This window comes from Cuculus canorus, chromosome 2 (genome assembly GCF_017976375.1).
Source record: "Cuculus canorus isolate bCucCan1 chromosome 2, bCucCan1.pri, whole genome shotgun sequence".
Classification (NCBI taxonomy): Eukaryota; Metazoa; Chordata; class Aves; order Cuculiformes; family Cuculidae; genus Cuculus; species Cuculus canorus.
Genome location: NC_071402.1, coordinates 130,591,483 through 130,604,581, shown reverse-complemented (window position 1 = coordinate 130,604,581; position 13,099 = coordinate 130,591,483). Strand labels below are relative to the sequence as shown.

General features: G+C 39.9%; 1 protein-coding gene across 13 annotated transcripts in view; it reads right to left on the bottom strand.

Moving 5' to 3' along the window:
* The window catches only part of DGKB (diacylglycerol kinase beta), a 475,249-nt gene that overhangs the window by 344,528 nt on the left and 117,622 nt on the right, over positions 1-13,099 (bottom strand). For 5 of the 13 annotated variants that reach the window (XM_054059503.1, XM_054059501.1, XM_054059508.1 and 2 more), the window contains exon 1: positions 9,578-9,798. The exons of 3 other annotated variants lie outside the window; for them this stretch is intronic. The gene's annotated coding sequence lies outside the window, so the exon portion shown is untranslated. Of the gene's footprint in view, positions 1-9,052; positions 9,170-9,577; positions 9,799-9,938; positions 11,108-13,099 lie in introns of those variants that run through there. 5 more of the 13 variants (XM_054059511.1, XM_054059513.1, XM_054059514.1 and 2 more) reach the window with 3 other exon arrangements.

Here is a 13,099-nt window from a genome sequence, read left to right as displayed (position 1 = left end):
AATAATGGTAAAACAATATACAAAGCAAATGATGCACAATGCAACTGGTCACCACCCACCAACCAATGCCCAGCCAGTCCCCAGGCAGCGCTCCCACCCCTCTGGCCAGCACTCCTCAGTTTTATATTCAGCATGATGTCATTTGGTATGGAATATCCCATTGGCCCATTGAGTCAGTTGTTCCAGCTCCTTCCCCTATCAGCCTCCCACGCTCCCCACCTCCTCACTGGTGGGGCACTGCAAGAAGCTGTTAAGCCCCTGACTTGGCATAAGCACTGCTCAGCAACAACTGAAACATCAGTGTGTTATCAGCATTATTGTCATCCTAAAACCAAAATACAGAACTACCAGCTATACAGAAGTACAGAACTATACCAGGAAGAAAATTAACTCTATCCCAGCTAAAACCAGGACAAGGTCTTATAAGGCATCTAAAGTATTAAGACAGAAAGGATATGCTAACATGACCTGTCTTTCTTTACTATCCTTCTTCAATTCCATTAGGTTATCCAAAGGAAAGAATTTTTCAGTGAAATTTGTGTTAAATCTGCAGAAAAAAAATGTTGAAACAAGGTAAGACTAAGCATTATCTTCCCTTCTACAACACCCACAGGCTGAAGATCATCACCACAGCTGTTCTGCCTACAAGTGCCTGATTTTTTAACAGTTTAAAATCTCTCCAAACTTTGTGCTACTCACGAGGAATTTCTTTTTAAACAGCCTTACCATTTCTTGTGTATTCCTAAGACATTTAAATGTATGTAGTAGATGCTGGGTTAAAGTGTTGGAAACTGTTACATTCTATAAAGAAAGTAGACATACAGGTTCTATTAATCGAGGATCTATATACCTCTGTGTCAATGCAACCCCAAACACAGAATTGGGATTCTGTCCGCTTGAACAGAATGAAAATTATGTTTAATATCAACATGCAATAATAAGCTATGTATGTGATTCATATTCATATATTAGTATTAAGCATGGTTATCAATGTATATGTTGATATGAAAACACAAGATTCAGCAAATACAGAAGATCTTATTGGGATACACATCAACTTCCCTGGAGAGGAACAGCATTTTATTCCTCCAAGGGTTAATAATTTGCTCATAGTTTAAAAGAGATGGCACCTGCTCTGCCAAACACATATTTGCATTTCCAAAGAATGAGAGCAGTGAACTAGACAAGGGGAGGAGTGCTGAAACTTTTCCTGAATAAATTAAAGAGTAATAATCTCTAAGAGGAAGGGTAGAACCATTTGAATCTGAATGAAAACTGCAAAACATGCCAAGAAATATGTACAAGAATTGGCAAACTTTTCCTGCTTGTGATGCTTTCCAGTGAAAGCTGGCCAAGAAAGTAAATAATGCAAGACGAACCAGGCCTTGACCTCACAGCAAATCTAGGGAGTTGTACCTTGTCAGATTACATAGAAAATTCAGATCTGATTTTAATTCAAGTAAAAAACCCAAAAATATCTTTCAGTTCTGTAATTGCTGTCATTATAAATCTATGCTTCAATAGTAGTTTATTTTGGATTTTACAAGTAATGGTTTTCTTTATTTTTTTTTCTTAAGGATTAATTACAGAAGTTTTCAAGGTCTCTAGATGATGTAAGCATTACTCCACCCCCATAAGAGTGGTTATCCTTTTAGTTAGGGTCCTGGACCAATCATACAGAATTCACTGCCTTAGTACATACAATGGTATTAGGACACTGAAAGGGTCGTCTCTTCCTTTGGCTGGACAGAGTTGGTAAGGCAGGACTTGAAACAAAAAAGCTTCACTGAACGACCAGTTTATCATGAATGTACCCTGAACCGAAATTAGGCGAGAGGGAGTACGGCTCAAACCCTGAAGGAGTGCTGTTCAAAAGTATAATATCTTCTATATAGCTCATGTGTTCTTATTAGTCTCCTCTACAGCTATTTGCTCGTTAAACCACACTGAAATATGATTGAGTATTTTATTGTTATTTGGAAAAGCTTATTTGTATGACTCTAAAATCTTCTATCATTGACATATGATCTACTCTGACCTCCAGCTCATCAGACCTCAAAATAAGAACACACAGAAATCCTTATTAGAGACTTGAATTTCCTCTTGCTCATTAGAAATGCAACTAGATATAAGAGCTAGATCATCCATCAAGCTTATTTTTCTCAACACCAACACAGACGTATAAAAGTCACCATACCAGGGCACTGTGTAATATAGGGTAGAAAAAACATCTTCATCACTCACACAAGTAACCACACAAACTGGTTTTACAGTTTCTGGATGCCTATGTTATTTAGAGGAAACAGTCTTCGACAGAATATAAAGCTTTTCTATGAGTCATTATTTTGAATACACAAAAAATGTTCATAACTGAATACTGTATTTTACTACTGTATTTTACTATGTAAGGAACACTAAACAAGCACCTGGCACTTCAGCTTTAAAGAGGAAGTAAATGACTGTGATTAACCACACCTAATCTTCAAAGCTGGGAGGTTTCCCCAGGATTCCTCCAGCCATTTTATTTTTATGAAGAAATGCTTATGTCAACAGCCTAACAAAGGGCAGTACAAAGCTTTCTCTCTGTTATATAAAAGATCACATTGTTTAGAAGTTTTGAATTCTTTGACATTGAAGTTGTAAGGCTGTACAAACTCAAGTCTTTTCATGAGCACTTTTAAATTAAAAAAAAGGCAAAATGTCCCACTGCCCCTCCTGAGCAGAAGTCACTGTAGTACTATATGGGTTTATATTTACAGCAGCATATGAAGTTAAACTTGGTCACAGAGGTAATAATTTTTCAACGTGTGTGACATGCAGAACAAGAAAAACTCATGCCTTGGCAGAGCTCCACAGTTTCAAAGTAAATCCAGAATTCTTAGAAAATTTTGTACTTTTATGTTCCATTAAAAACTGTTACTGGAGTATTTTCTATCAATAAGGAATTAAGAGAGAGGCTTTTTGAGAAAAGCATATCATAGACATTTTTTTAAGGACATGAAGACAAATGAAAGTACTCCAAACTACTTGTTTATTTGGATATATTTAAAAATAGGTCCTTTGATATTTAACTTCTGGTATGTAGCCCATTCTAAGGAACTATTTTTAAGGCTATTTTACTTCATGTTTATTTTCACCAATGCATGGAGAAAATTTGGTACATTCTTAGGAGTTCAATTCTCCCTTACACTTCTGCTTCTAGTTGAGAAAACATCCAAGGGGACAATTTATCTCACCCAAAGCCGGATGCCTTAAAATTAGACCTTAAACTGTGAAAGAGTCATCCCAGCCAGGCATCCTTTATAATAAATTGAGAGACCTGGATACATCCAGAATGTACTTCAACTGACCTATATAGAATGCTCATCTTTAAATTAAAATTTCCCTCAGCAGGTGCTTTTGTCTTTCCATTAGGAATAACAGGAGAGACAGAAGGTAACCAGATGGTATTTAGATACTGAATATAAGACAGAATAACCCCATTTATGTACTTTTTAACATCATCAATACTTTTAACTCTAAATGATGACTAAATGACCAAAATATGACAAATAGCCAAAGTAAAAGTCTTCAGGAAAAAAATATAGGGCTATAAGGAAGTAGCATCCTGGTTATATAAAGAAGATAATCTAAGTTTCACATTTCTAATCCTAAAAGCTTTTAATAGAATGCAGTAGCTTAGTTTCTTATACATTTTAGAAAAAAAATTCTTTGAAGACTAAGCTTGGAAAAGAATTAAAAGAGACTATAATGAGACTATCCATTAAATTTCCTTTTGCACGCTCAATTTATCCTTGTCTGCAATCACATATTTGTCAATTTTCATCTACTTCAACATCACATGTTTCAGCTGTTAATTCTATTATCTCTTTTTTTGTTTTCCTTCTTTTTTTTTTTTTGTTTTCCTTCCTTCCTTCTTAAAAACATCTTTCTGGTGTAATATTACCTCTCGCTCAGTTGATGAATGCAACCATTCATGCAGGCAACTTGAGACAATCCACAATTAAAGAGAAAAATGATGCCAGGGATAAAAAGCAGCAGACTCTTGAGTCTTGGGATGCAGTGGTTCCTCCTGCTTATGTCTAGGCCAGCCTCGGCAGACTAGATTTACTAGACACCACTTTTCCTTTCAGAAGGCAAGACAGGAAAGCCTGATGACTTCACATCACCTGTGAATCTTTCCTGGGCTGACACAGCTGCCTTACTATTTGCCATTTCTCTCTTCTACTTAAGCTCGTCAACCAAATAGGACCACAAACATGCAAACACGTAGCTGCATGAAAAAGCCACATGTGCAACACAGTGTCCAGGATTGATTTCAGATACTTTCCAAACTTGAACTAGTGTAAACATCAGAAGTGTCCACCTCGAGACAAATATAGACCAAAAGGAATAAATTTGATTAGATGCTTTTCCTTTACACAAAATGCTTTACAAGACAAAGAGGATGAAGTTTCCATTATGCATGCGAGTTCTCCATGTTTCCTGAATAAACTGCTACTACATTAGAATGTTTCATAATGTCCCAAAAGACAACCAACAGGGAAGCAAAACACCATTTCACAGCAGAAAGCTCACAGAGTCTGATGCACACATAAACCTTTCTGAGAACTGCATTATGTATCGTTTGGGACTGCTCCTACTGCAAGGACTAGAGAGTGAGGTACTTACTACCACTACTACTAGACATCCCATTGAATGTCTAATGAAAAAAAAATTTAGAAAACAATTCAAACCAAGTAATTGAAATGTGGCTGAAAAGTCAAATGAAAAAAAATTAAATCATTCACAGCATTTATATTAACTAAAGATTTCTGCCAGCATATGTAAAAGGTTCGTCCGTGAAAATTAAAATCCTTAACAGACAAGAAAGAAGAGTACCGAAGTCATTTTGTTTATGGTTTATTAAATACCAAATATTATCTAAAAAGTTAATCTGTCACTGCAATTGGAGGTCTAATTAGTAACACTGAACTGACAGATGTGTTTACAAGTTTGCTTTTCTTTGTTTTATTTATTTTTTTAAAAATAGTTTAGGGCAGCACAACAGTGTCAGAGTTGTACATTTACATTCCAAACTGGTATTAAGGGGTTGGACAAGAAATCATTAAACAGCCTTCAAATACTTATACTTGTTAAGCTTTTAAACTTGTGGCAAACTAACTAAGGAAGACTATATCCCCTCAGGCCTAAACCGCTGCAAACATTATTCAGAGAAATATTCTATTTTCTTCAGAAACAATTAAAAAAGGAAAATGTGTTCTACATTGCATAGAGCTGTGTTACTGGGTGTTTGGGGACAGTTATTCAACTCGATTTCAAGTAAACAAATAAATAAATATTTGACAACTTCTTAAATCGACCTAAATACTTTACCTGCATCAGATCATTTCTATCCGTAGTAAGAGCATCATCAGGGTAATGAAAACTAGGTTAGGTTGACAAGCTGACAATATCAGTTTTAAAGCCCAGATTTATAATTTTTTTCCATTCTTGAAAACAAGTTATTAAAAATAACTACAAATATCTCACTCTTTTCAGTGAGACCCAGCACGTCACTTCTTAAGCTTTCCTCCAGTACTACCAATTTGCTGGTTCAGCTGTTAAGCTAGTCCTCAAAGAGAAAATTATTAATAAAATACTGTACAAAAAACTACAATTATGGACAATTGTCCTAAGTCTACTCTTACTGTTACTAATTGTTTTGCGTCAAAGGAAACAATGGACAAGAGCTCCCCGACTGAAGGAACTAACAACTGAAGGTCAACAGATCCTTCATGTGGAATTCTAGTCGCAGAAATAATTTCCTTTTTCTAAAACATTTCATAGCATCCGTTATTGATTAAACTGGCTGTTAAATGCTCTAATTACTACAGAATAAGACTCAGAACTCATTCCACGCAGGCGTAAAAAAATTGTGAATGGCATCCAGAACAAGCCTGTTACATTTTATTGATTTATTTTTTGCGTGAGACAGTATTGCAAAGCTAAATTGGCAACTCCTGAAGTAGGTTGCAAACTTTACTTGCTAGCAACAAGAAGTAGGGAGCTGGAATACAAAACTAATGCTTTCAGGAGGCTGGTATGGCACTCTACGGATGTCTCCCAGATTTCCCATCCTAACTTTAAAACAAACATAGATGCACTTTCCCAAGTACTTTCTCTTTTCCATGGGCAAAAGGCGAGCTGAAATTCTTTTGTTCCTGTTCTTTCTGTATCCCTCTTCCTTCCAATTGTTGCACTCTTCCATAATTCTAGATATGGATGAGAAGGTTTCATCACATACTTTTCATAATGGTCCACATCTCTCACTATGACAACAGATGGGAAGATACACTATGGATAAAGGTATCATCATGTAAAGTGCCATTTGCAAGAAAGTTAATTTTCACCAAGGAAACATCATAAATAATCCAGGTTTTAAAAAAGACCTTTTAAAATTGTGTGCAGAAAGCTTACCGAAGAACTAATAAAGGTCATAATTCAAACAATGAAAGCAATGAAACACATATCGCCTATATCCAAGGAACATTCAAGAAGCCTGTGGACAACACTCTCAGATATATGGTTTAGGTTTAGGTAGTACTACAAGGAGCAGGGAGTTGGTCTCTATGATCCTTAATGGGCCCCTTCCAACTTGAGATAGTCTATGATTCTATGATGTATTCTGCTACTATTTATCATATTAATTCTAAAGCATAATTTCAACACATTATCTTTCCTTCTACAGGTGCCATTCACAAGAAATTGGTGCTACTAGCATACAAGCACAAAGCAGAAGTCCAGTCTAGCTATCCCGCTATCCGATTTCTAAGTTTTCCAATGTTCACCTAGTTACTACCTTTGCTCCCAAATGTGCTGTTTACACTCTGCTTTATCAAAATGCTGCTTTCTTCTCTTCATTCCTGTTCCAGTGATCTCATTCCATTGGTAAGAGGTACCTAAACCTGTTCCACAAAGTGTCACCTGAATGGAACTTAGTTCCAGAGCAGAAACAGTGCAGAATGTCCTTATAAATCAAAACCCTGATGTCAAAACAGATATTAACTTTACTATTGAATCATTAAGGTTGGAAAAGACCTCCAAGATCATCAAGACCAGCTGTCAACCCAACACCACCATGCCTACTAGACCACATCCTGAAGTGCCACATCTACACATTTTTTTTAACAACTCCAGGGATGATGAGCCCACCACTTCCCCGGGCAGCCTGTTCCAGTGCTTGACCACTCTCTTTCAGCAAAGAATGTTTTCCTAACATCCAATGTAAATCTCCCCCTGATGCAACCTGAGGCCATTTCCTCTCATCCTATTGTCAGTCACCTGGGAGAAGTGACCAACACCCACCTCACTCCAACCTTCTTTCAGGTAGCTGTAGAGAGCTATGAGGCCTCCCCCAGCATCCTCTTTCCAGACTAAACAACCTCAGTTCCCCCAGGTGCTCCTCTTAAGACTCGTTCTCCAGATCCTTCACCAGCTTCGTTTCCCTTCTCGGGACACGCTCCAGCACCTCAGGGTCCCTCTTGTAGTGAGTGGCCCAAAACTCAACACAGCATTCCAGGTGTGCCCTCACCAGTGATGAATACAGGTGGATGATCATTTCCATAGTCCTGCTGGCCATACTATTGCTGATATAAACTAGGATTCTATTGGCCTTTTTGGCCACCTGGGTACACTACTAGCTGATATTCAGCCAGCTGGCAACCAGCATCCCCAAGTCCTCTTCCACAGGATATCTTTCCAGACACTCTTCCCTCAGGCCTGAAGTATTGTATGGGGTTGTTGTGACCAAAGTGCAGACTCGGCACTTGGCCTTGTGAAACATGATACAATTGACCACGACCCATTGATCCAGCCTGTTCAGATCCCTCTGCAAAGCTTTCCTATCCTCAAGTAGATCAACACTTTCAATTACTTTCAAACTACATTAACTCTTCAAAATTAACTTATCTGTTCATTTATGCATTGCTCCTGAACACTGTTCTTCAAATGCTCCAGACACCTATAGCGGTTCACAAAAGATGACTTCAGTTTGTAAGTAACAGTTCATATACATTTCTTATCCCTAAAAGAACAGTAGAAAGTGTGGGTTTTTTCCTGCTTAAGAGCAGCAACTGCAGTTTTTTTTCCAGGCACCTAAAACAGCTCAACAGATTTGGACCCGAAATATGTCAAGTCTATAGCATAAAACATCTCAATCCACACGTTTCAGATCATTGAATAATTGTTTCAGGACTTCCCTACTGTGATAAACAGACAAGTATTTCCACCTTGACAAATGAACAAGAGAGAACATAAGCCGCAGGAGGAAAGCACTGGTTTATGGTGCCCCATGTTTGTTGATGCTTGTTTTCATTCTGTACCACACGGGTATTTCGGGCTGTGAGCAATACCGGATCATCACTTTAGGAAGAAACAAAAAACTTATTCCCTGCCATTTTATCCATAAAGTATAGCACTGGTCCTGTCATTTGGGAACACATACTAGGTTCTTGGTATGGATTTTTCTTTTTTTTTGATGTATAATGACTTTTTAATACACGAGGAAGCATTATACCATTCAAGTGCAAAGAACAAAACTATGTTTCTACATTAGGTCATTAGACCTGAATGTGAGTAAACCAAACCTTTAGTGGCTTTAAAAAAAAAAAAAACCAACAAAAACTGGAAATATCATTTCTCCTGCAAGAACTACTTCACCCCCTATCCTGTTGCACTCTTTCTTATTTTATTACATTGATTTTGTAAGTGTATTCCATCTGCTTTCTACAGTTCTACCAACCAGATAAAACTGCTTTTGAAAATTAATAAAGATCTCACTAAATTTGTACAAAAGCACTCAAACAAAGAATCAATTGAAGACCATATAATCTGCATGCTTAGCTAGGCAAAAAAAATATTTATGAGAGTAATCTTCTGAAAAAACTTCCATCCATTTCAAAAACAAGATACTGACAAAAACGTAATTACGTGCACTCCCAAAAAAGAAAACTCTTTTCAACAAAATCAATCAGAACAACACTGGACCACACAAAACAGGAAAAAGCTGTACCTAAATTGGCTTCAGACATGCAAAAGTTTTGTCAATTATCGCAGGATTTTTTCGTTCTTCCTTGACAAGACCTTTATAGAATCATAGAATCACCAGGTTGGAAAAGACCTCTTGGATCATGGAGCCCAACCATTCCTATCTGCCACTAAACCATCAGACAGATCGTCTGTCACATCAAAACTCGAAAGTTTCAGCAGACCGGCCTTTAAAGCTCCAGTTTGCATCTTTTCTCTCCCGCACGGACTGTGCTGTCGCCCACCCCGCGCGCTGAGCCGGGTCACTGCTGTGAGCCCGGATATTAATGAAAGACGGGCAGCACAGAGACTTTGACCGGGGCTGAGGAAAACGATGCAGGTGAAGGAGGTGAATGAGCATTAAGTAGCATCCAAAGCCAAGAGTCGCGGCAGCACGGCTGGCTACAACTTTCAGCCCCACCGCTCCGCTCCCCCCGCGGTCCACGCGCGCCTCCCCCCGCTCCCAGTTCCGCGACCGCAACCAGTCCATCCGCCCAGCCAGCGAACTTACTGCAGTGCGATGCAGGAGGAGGAAACGCACGGCCCTGGGATGAGAAAGAGCCCCGGGCAGCCGCTGGAACCGGCCACGCAGCCGGGCGGGCGCCAGCGCCGCCAGCTCCCCCTGCCGCAGCCCTCCTCCTCCTCCCGGGAAGGCGCAGCCACCACCGTGCCGCCCGGCTTTAAGCGGCCGTGCGCCAGCGCATCTCCCTTTCTAGCCGGGCTGCAGGGGGAGGGGACAGGCGACACAGGCGCGGTCCCGCACGCCGCCCCTCCCGCGGCTGCGGTACCTGTTGTCCGGCGCCCGCATCCCCCGGCCCCGCGCTCGGGCGCGGCCGGACCCCCCCCCCGCGGCGCCGAGAGGCGACACTTACCCAAAGTTTATGGGGTGCCGCTGGTCGCTACGAGGCGGCGGGGCTGGGAGAGCGGCCGCGGGGGCGCGGAAGGGCTGTGCACGGCTCGCCCTGCGCACCTGCCGCCGGGGCGGAGCGCGGTGCCGCAGGGGGGGCGGGCGCGGAGCGGCTCCCACGCAGGTGCGGGGACTGCGGGGATGATGCTGCCTCGGGGGTGCTGCCCCTCGGGGACCGGCTCCGGAGCCTCTGCGGGGTGCTGCCCCTCGGGGAACGCCTCCAGAGCCTCCGGGGGGTGCTACTGTCTCGCCGCTGCTGCCCCTCGAGGACCGGCTCCGGAGCCGCCGTTCGGCCGTCCCCGCCGAGGTGCTTTCGGGAATGTCGCTGTATCCCCGCTTCCCTCCGGCACGTGCTGGGAATCTCTCAGGAGATAGCGACGACGGCGCCAGGGCAACTACAGATTAAGAGATTTACTCGGGAAAGCTAAAAAAAAAAAAGGAAACTGAGTACCGGTGGCATTAATGGAAAATTAATGTCTTCGTGGCAGCGCCTGCCGCTTACCGAAAGGCAGATCAAACTTTCAGTGACAGGTTCCTCGTGTGTTTGATGGCAATTTGTCTTGAGCAAAATAAATTCCCCTGAAAGACTGGCAGATTTCTAAGCAGCACAAACACTGCCATCTCCCACCGTCGCGAAGCCTCGGGAGGCATCCTGGGATCGGCGTTGGAGCATCAGCTGGGGGCTTGGTGGTTTGGTTAACTACAAAGGCCGTTGACTCCTCTCTGAATCCATTCTGCTGCTATACAGCACTGGAAAGACTTCAGCTTTGGGAAGTGTTTCAGGCAACCTAGATGAAATTTAGCATAGTGCTAACAGTTTGAGATAATAATAAGACTGTAGAAGTGTGTAAGCATTCTACCGTGATTTTTTGTTTATTCTGTAACCGCATCCATTCTTCCTTCCTGAAATCTGCATTTAAAGAGTTTAATTTTGACACAACAATCAAGTGCTACAGATTTTTTGAATCTTCTTTAGTTTAGTAACTGCATAAAAACTTGCCAGCTCAAATTCATTTATAAAGATTTTGGGTTTCTTAAAGGAGAACTCCTTAATTTACCTAGCATATTGCCAGTGTCTGTAAATTAGCTTCTACACAGTAAAAGATATTTAATTAATTAGCACGTTTCCAAAACTCGTTAACACTCCAGCTTTTTGTTTAACAAAAGAGTTTGAATAGCTAGAACTTCAAATGTACAAGTAAAATATATTTTTATATAATATAACACAACATATACATATCTATACCATACACTAAGTGATATAAAGATATTACTCACAACTAAAATTTTAGTGTGGTATAGCTTTGGTGATCCTTAATAAGCTTGCTCTCTGTTTCAAATAAAATCCAATAATCTCTCCTCTTATGCAAACAAAACCAAAATAAACAAAAAATTCTCTATATCTTTGGAAAAATATGTTCTAGGAGGTGGAGTGTCACATATATTAGCCTTTAAATTTAGATCCAGCAGTCAACCTTATAAATATCTTTCCAAATGGCAGCTTCATAGTAGCACATGACAAGTACTTGGCTTTAGTCTCCCATGTTTAATATATTGCTTTCTCTTTAAAACTGATTTCAAGACATTCTTTTTCTCACAAGGAAGGAATTCAGTCTCTGTATACTTGAGCCCAAGTTACTAAATATGGATCAAAACACTGAAGTGTTTAGTGAGTAGTTACTTAATTGTGGTAAGTCAATCCAGTACAACACAAAAATAATATGCAATAATATGCTTGATCTAATGGGGGAGGGCGGGGGAGGGAGGCTGGTCTCTAATGGTGCTATTGCCTTAAAATTGGTTTCAAGCATTCTCAGTTACAAAAGGTGATATTGAAATGAAAATTGCTAGGTAAAATTATGTTCACAATTACAGCCATTTTTTAGTATAGTACATAACACTTGTATAATCACTTAAACTGAGCCTTTACTGTTCTCTGCTGCTGCTTACTGGAATAGTGTCCAACTTAGTTCCTTTTGAAATGGAAAAGGTCCAGCAAGTTTCTGTGTGATATGGAATGACAATTGTATTGGCATTTGTAGCTTTAAAACTCCAAAGTTAATTTTGAGGTCTTATAACTCAAGTAAGTTAACCCCTCCATTAAACATTTGATTTGCCTTAGAAAAGCAGTAATCCTTACAAAGGCCAAAGCCAACTCACTACAGCTAAGCTGTGAAAGATCAATGTGAAAACCATCAAACTAAAGGGACTCTAAGATTTTTTTTGTTTGCATTCAAACAGCGCTTAGGCGGATTGCAATCCACATGTCTAGACTTAGAAATATGGCTGATGGCTAAGAGCTGCTTTCTCAGCATAGAGCTCAGTGGCAGCGTTTAGAAGTAACACATTCATTTAAGCAGCTTTGTTCTGGTTTCAAAGCAAAGCTGTGGCCTGTTCTAGAAGCAGGATGCTGCCCAAGCTGTGCACGCTCCTGTCCTCTCCTGCTTTAATCAAGCTCCTACCATAAGCAGATTAAAATACGCACAGAAAGTTTGTCTCTTAACAGCTCACTCCCTCACAGCAAAGAAAATAACAGATGTCTAGAATCCACAGCCAGAATTTTAAATATTAAATTTATCATACTATACTTAGATCTATGTTTGGATATTTAAATAAATTGTGTTACTAAGCACAACTGTAGGTTGCTCATTTAATAAGCTTTTATTTTGAACTCAGGGCCCTAAGTTTTGATACCACTCACAAAAGACAAAAGCACCAAACTCAAGAACCTTAATAGCAGGACCAGTTCTCAGTCTCCAATATTTTTTATTTGCTATTGAGAAGTTGCAATAATATAGTCATCTGCACTTACTCTATATCAGTACTTTTGGTAGAAACAGGTTTTGGTCTTCCAAATCTGACTTCAGTGGTCTCATGTCTGTACAAAGTCACAGATGCAAACTGTTGAATAGCAGTCTATCTCCATGTGAATTCAGCTGAGATAACAGCAAGCCATATAGAGTGAAAATCTGTTTCAGAATATATGGTTATCAGAAACAAATGTAGTACTCCAAATTTGTTAAAGGAAAAATAAATCCTCTCAAAACTTAATTCATCTGACTTGGGCCATTCCTAGGCCTTTGTCATGGAAATGGAATATAGTGAAAGAACAGTAATTCTGTATTT